The sequence below is a fragment of the Urocitellus parryii genome, chromosome 5 (genome assembly GCF_045843805.1).
Source record: "Urocitellus parryii isolate mUroPar1 chromosome 5, mUroPar1.hap1, whole genome shotgun sequence".
NCBI classification, from domain to species: Eukaryota; Metazoa; Chordata; class Mammalia; order Rodentia; family Sciuridae; genus Urocitellus; species Urocitellus parryii.
In genome coordinates, this window is record NC_135535.1 from 54,745,249 (window position 1) to 54,752,541 (window position 7,293).

At 33.2% G+C, this 7,293-nt stretch overlaps 1 pseudogene; it reads left to right on the forward strand.

Annotated features, from left to right (window-relative positions):
- The first annotated feature begins 3,151 nt into the window (after positions 1–3,151).
- Positions 3,152–4,909, forward strand: LOC113185736 (glycerophosphocholine phosphodiesterase GPCPD1 pseudogene; annotated as a pseudogene).
- Positions 4,910–7,293: the final 2,384 nt, after the last annotated feature.

Here is a 7,293-nt window from a genome sequence, read left to right on the forward strand (position 1 = left end):
TATGTGAATTTAGTTTATTTGAAAACTAATTCTTTTTAAAAATAGTGATAAGCTATATACAGAAAAGTATAGTTAATAAATATAGAGGTCAATGAATGTTCTTATATCAAAGACATAGGCATAACACCAATCCAATATATCAAACACTCAGCCCCCAGAACTTTAATCTGAAGACATTTACTAAATCTTCAAGGGTTGAAGATCAGGACACAAACAAAAAATAGCATCAAATAACAAAGTGTAAGGTAAATATTTTTTTTTAAACCCGGTAGTACGAAAATACCTCATAGTAAGTATAAAATGAAATAGAGCAAGAAGAGATCATTAATCATTCCACAAGTCAAAAATCCCCAGGAACACATCCATCTTAATAAACACACTCCAGGTGACATAAAAATTAGACACGGCAAAGAAAGAAAACAAGAGTGTATAATGCTACAGGAACAAAGCAAAACAAAACCTTCTACTCCACTGAAAATAAGGCTGTTGAACTAAAATACTCAGAATTTAATTCAAATTTTGGGGGAATATGAGTAAGATTAAATAAAACGAGGACTATTTTTCTGCTTTCTAATCCTACTAATTATTTATGATAAAGCCTTTAATACAACTGAATAATGAGTTTAAAAAATTAAATATTAAGCTTTTTTATTTGAATAGAATTTTATTATAAAAATTTAATGACTCTGAAAGTGTCATGCAAACTCAAAAGCAGAAATCATGACTTTTATTATTTAGAAAAATAAACTGTCTTCATAATATTTTATTTTATTCATTTTCAAAGTGCTTTCATCCTAGGAGCCCTTTCACTATGTAACAGAGGCCAGATTATCACGTTTTGGTACTTATGATAATCTTTGTGTCCTCACTAGTATATTTTTGTGCACACACATACATATTTAATATGGCATTATAAAAAGCATAATAGCACAATTTTTGTCAGATAAGAATCAGCTAATAAAAATGACCTATCAATTATACTTTACCTATAGTCAGACTTCCAGATGTACACAGACACACTACTCAAATTCTGGGGTATTTTGAATAAAGAAGAGAATAGTTCCTATGTTAAAACTAAATTTGTAGAAGACAGGTTATGCCTTACTAGCTTCTCAGCATTCTATGCAATTTTATACCTGAAATAAATACATATATATGTAACAGATATTATTTACCAATTTGATTTCTGAGAGCACCAATTTTTATCTATATATTATTATTATTATTTTTTTTTTTGGGTGGTACTGGGGATTGAACCCAGGGCACTTAACCACTAAGCTACATCTCCAGACCTTTTTACTTTTTACTTTGAGACAGTATCTTGCTAAATAGCTCAGACGGGCCTGAAATTTGCAATCCTTTACCTCAGTCTCCTGAGTTTCTGGGATTATAGGTATGTATTACCATGCCCAGTCCAAGAATCAGTTCATGTTATTTGGCAGCAGGAGTTTATGAGTAAGATGTAAAGTTAATTCATTTATAGACATAGTAGACAGATATAGATAGTAGCAACTTTATTTTTAGTGTTAGATGTAAGTTAGAAACAGAAGTAAGTTTAAGGATTCAAAATAATGACAATATTTTCTTAAAAATATAAATATCCTCATATTCTATATATTATCTAATCCCCGTCTTACCTCAAAAAATGTATTTAATCATTAACCACAATATTTCTAAGGCAAAGAAAAGTATTATGATTGAAATAAGAGAATAGTAATCTTAAAAATATTGAAAAATATAAATATATGGAAAAAGTCACATAGATTTCAATATGGTAAAAGGTGGAATGATTTTCTCTATCAAGTTCACTCATTCTCTCTTTCTCTCCCACTCTCTATCACACACACACACACACACAACAAGAAAAACAATTAATCAATCAGTCAATAATGTGTGGGAATTCTTTAATTTTTTGTGTTATTGAGGAAGTTGTCATCTCAATTCTTGCTTTTTCTTCTTCCTACTCGTGTATGTTTAGTTACAATTCCTTACCCTTTCCATCTCATATATGCTTTATGTTTCATAGCACTATCAGAGGAGGCCCTCCAGAGGAAAACTAATCATAGTACATCGTTGCCTAAGTTTCCTCAGTACTTTCACAAATTTTATGAATTCCAGAACTTTTAATGCTAGGTGCAGGGCTATCCATAATTTATAAGAAAGCATTATCTACCATAGTGATTTTCTCTTTGGTCTCTTAAAAACAGATAAACTCATAGGCAGTGTCTTAGAAGTTCCCAAGTTCTAGGCCAGTTATGAATCTTCTAGATAACAACTTAACACTATCAATGGACTACAAAATCCTTCTATCCGTGAACTAGGGAATATAGCAACTGAATAAATGAAGGTTGATGAAAGTATTTGGGAGCACAATCCTTGAACTGAAATTTTAGATTTCAGAGGTCAAAAGAAACTTTTGGAAAAATCATATTTAAGGGGTAATAAAAAAAATGTAGGAACTAGCTAGGAATAACAGGGAAATGATGATATGATGGAGCATGTTCTAAGAAATATAAAAAAATTTTATGAGTAATAATTTGCTATTTATATATGTGGGCAGGTTGTTTTTATACTTGCCTTTGTAAACTTTTTACCTTATAATAATTCATATTACTCTTGCATAATTTGGATTAAAAGCTCAAAATTCCTTAGCAGATGGAAGATTGGTTCTTCTTAAACAGGTGATGATTGCTGCTGTGATCCCCTGAGAACATCAGACTCTAGTTCCTTCACTCTTCCAAAGTAGACTCTGCCAGTGGTTCTTCAGGGACTTTCCAGAAGCCTTCAGTCTCAGACTTGGGTAGCATCATTGATTCTTCTTTTTTTTTTTTTTTTTTTTTTAAAGAGAGAGTGAGAGAGGAGAGAGAGAGAGAGAGAGAGAGAATTTTTTTAAATATCTATTTTTTAGTTCTCGGCGGACACAACATCTTTGTTGGTATGTGGTGCTGAGGATCGAACCTGGGCCGCACGCATGCCAGGCAAGCGCGCTACCGCTTGAGCCACATCCCCAGCCCTCATTGATTCTTCTTGATCTGAGGTTCAGCATCTTGGCTGTGCCACTGCTGGTTCCTCCAGCTCTCCAGCCTGCAGAAAGCCATTGCGGAGTATCCCGCCTCTGTTTGTCAAGACATCATAAAACAAATCCATCAAAATGACACCTTCTCAAGTTACCTCTGAAATAAGAAGAAATCTTTTACCAGCCGAAGTTTTTATGATATGTGGAAGTTATGATGCTTTGGGAAACTGGAATCCACAAAATGCTGTGCCTCTTCTTTCAGAGTTTGAGACTGGTGAAAGAAAATTAAATTATTATTGATGATGGTCAATTTGGAATCCACAGTGGTGTTGAAACTCTGAATTCTGGGTGGCTGGCGTGACTGAAATAACATTATGTTTGCATTATTTTGAAAAATCTTCAATCTCAATAACCAGGAAAAAAATTTAAAAGTCTAGATTTAGCGTAAAGCTTACACTAGAGGGTCCATAGGAAGATGATAATGATAGGGTATCTCCCACAGTTCTTCACAAAATGTCCAATACCTTGGAGATATCTTTAATGAGTGACAATGAGTTCAAGTGCAGGCATTCACATCCAGAGTGTGGTTATGGCTTACAGCCTGATCTCTGGACAGACTACAGCATGCAGACAATGGAACCAGATAACCTGGAATAAATCTTTGATTTTCGGGGGGAAGATATCTTCCCACTCTCTGCAATGGTGGATAATAAGAGACAGGCTGTACCCCCATGTCCAGGAGGGGCATCACCCTGAACTACATGTTCATTCATGTAGAGAGTGGGAAGAGTGCTGGAATTCTTACTCTTCCCATCATGAGCAAAAATTCCAGGAAAACAATAGGCAAAATGAGAGTTGACTTTATCATTATTAAGCCATTTCCAGGATACAATTGTGACATGAAATCTTCATTTTCCAAGTATTGGAAGCCAAGAATACCACGGGATGTTGGACACAGAGATTCAGGGAATTCAAAAACAACTTCACAGCTGGCTACAGTTCAAGAAAATACTATTGCTTCTTTAAGAAACGCTGCTAGTCATGGTGCAGCCTTTGTAGAATTTGATGTTCATCTTTCAAAAGACATTGTGCCTGTGGTATATCGTGATCCATCTGATGTTTGACCATGAAGAAGAAGTTTGATGCTGATCTAGCTGAATTATTTGAAATTCCAGTAAAGGAACTAACATTTGACCAACTCCAGTTGTTAAAGCTCACCCATGTGATTGCATTAAAATCTAAAGATCAACAAGAATCTGTGATTGAGGAAGAAAATTCCTTTTCTGAAAATCAGCCATTTCCTTCTCTTAAGATGGTTTTAGAATCTTTCCTGGAAGATGTAGGGTTTAACATAGAAATAAAATGGATCTGTCAACAAAGGGATGGAATGTGGGATGCTAACTTATCAACATATTTTGACATGAATATGTTTTTGGATATAATTTAAAAAACTGTTTTAGAAAACTTTGGAACCACTTTAGAGTATATCTTACTACCACCATTTCTTCATTTGATTCAGATATTTGTACAATGGTTCAGCAGAAGCAGAACAAATATCCCATATTATTTTTGACTTAAGGAAAATCTGATATTTACCCTGAACTTATGGATCTCAGATGTTGCACAACCCCCATCACAATGAGCTTTGCAGAGTTTGAAAGTCTTCTGGGGATTAACGCACATACTGAAGTCCTGCTCAGAAATCCGTCCTATTTCCAAGAGGCAAAAGCTAAGGGACTAGTCATATTCTGCTGGGGCGATGATACCAATGACCCTGAAAACAAAAGGAAATTGAAGGAATTTGGAGTTAATGGTCTAAGTTATGATAGGTATTTGGTTTTCATAAAAAAATTCCATGAGATATTAGGAAAAGTGTACCTTTTCATCTTATAAGATTATAAATAAAATTAAATTTAGTTAAGTTAAAAAAAAAGCTCAAAATTCCAAACATTGTTTAGAGAATGAATATACAAATCCAATTTCAAGTTCAAGCATCCTGTTTGTAAATTAGGGTACTATTATTTCAGACTGCCTACAATGTCATATTGTGAGGCCTTTTATTAATCAAAATATTTAAATTCAAAATATTTTAAATTTAAAAAGTATATTCAATATGATAATTACATTTAAGAATATGTAAAAATGAAAGTATTTTCAACTTTAATAAGAGAAAATTCCCATTTTTAGTTGGTTAATAATAATAATAGAAAGTGTTCTTTAACTTTGATTTTCATGTTCCTATTTGATATCTCTATGACTTTCAAAACTTATAGTTGTTGAATTGTGAAGACATCAGTAAATACTCAGAAATAAAGACAGCCTTGGGAAAAGAAATGTTAAATGTAAAAATGGTGGTAGTAAGACATGCTCTAAAGTGGTAGATAAAAATGAAACAGTTAAAATGAACTTTATCTTTGGAGGGAAAGAGTTTGATGAAGACGGCAAATAGAGAAGTGTAAATGGAAAGCGGGGGGAAAAAAAGAAAAGAGATTTGTAAATCAACTAATTTACTTTTCAAATGGAAACTAATTTATTTTATTTAAAGTTCTGAGGCACCTTTCTTCTACTGGTATTTGTTTTTCCAGCTCATTAAGTTTCTGAATGATTAATCTTTGCTCTCTAAGGAAAGAGAATGAGATTTTTTAGTGAAGTGTGGGAGAGCCGAACCCCTCAGGACAAGCTTAATCCAGCAAGAGGCAACTCAGAGCTAAGGTTGTCATGACATTCTTTATAACAAAACCAATGACAATGTTTCTGTCTTATTTTTAGTACAGTATAAACATAGACTGAGATATGCCCATTATCTAGTGGTCTGATATATATGTATATTTTTTCAATATAATATGCTCTAGGGACTCATTTGATAATGGAAAACCAAGGCAAACTTTGGTAGGAAAAAAAATACTAGAATTAGGATAATTTATAGTTATGCCTCATTTGTAGGGAAAAATTAAAAAGTTAACAACTTCTCATAAGGGACATATTCATGTAATTTGGGGATAGACCTATAAGTGTCATATAAATCATAGTTTTAAAAAGAATTATTTCCAATAAGATTATAAATTAATGTGCCTTCTTTGGAAAATAATAAAGAACAAATTCAAAATATATTGAATTATCGGAAGTTAATGTCTCTCTGTAGTTAAAACTCACTTTTACCTAGTTGTTTCCTTCCTACTAAAGTTTTGAGGATGCAAAAATGGAGGAACCCTCAGGTAAATGCACATTTTACTGCCATCTTTGCAGGGTTTGAGTGGAGTACTTTTCCCTTGCTTTAGTAGTTCTTTATACAATGAAATTCTTAAGGTTCTCTGGCTTTCTTTCTCTTCTACCCAATGTGTCTGTCTTTCTGTCTGTCTATTTCATGAATATAGTGCTCACTGTCTCTTTCCCTCTCTCTTTCCTTCTCTCTTTTTTTCTCTTATACAAAAAATTATGATATAGCTTTAAGGAGCTTTTCTTGCTTGATTTCCTCTGGACTCTGTAACCACGGTTACTTCTATAAGCCAAAGGCATTTCTCAAACAAAGAATACACTGTATATAAAATTTTCTATTTAAAATGTTTGTGTCTCAAGCTCCTAGGTAGCACTGGAGCCAAGTATTCTTTAACTCCTTAATAACCAAGAAGAAATTCAATTTCTTGAGAGCTATAGAAGATTTTTAAAAATAAATAAGTGTGTGGGGCTGGGGTTATGGCTCAGCAGTAGAACGCTCGCCTCACACATGCGAGCACAACATAAAAATAAATAAATAAATAAAATAAAGTTATTAAAAAATATATAAATCATTAAGTGCTAGAAACTGAGTCAGTTGTCTGATATCAATCAACTCATTTATTAAGCACAAAACCTTGTTGTGTATATGTCTCTATTGGATATATTTTTCACAATAATTGAAACTGATCAAAATATTAAAAATAGTAAGTAAAGGTGCAACATTTTTTTTCAATATTAGGAAGAACCCAAGAACAAGATAAGACAGCATTGAACTCTAGTAGTTACCTTGAGGCACCTGATTGGATACCTCTTATTATGGAGAACTATGCTGGCTCCTCTTGTTTTTTATGACCTTCACAGTTTGGATGAGTGCTGGTGAGATATACTGTAGAGTACCTTTTAATTAGGGTTGGTCTGATGCTTTTCTCATTGGATTATGGGTTTTAAAGGCAGTCCATATAGGAAAATGGTCATTTTCATCACATAATAGGGATGTACCATAGAGATGGTTTAGCACTATTGATGTGAAACTTACCACTCGGCTTGCTTTCTCTAAGTAG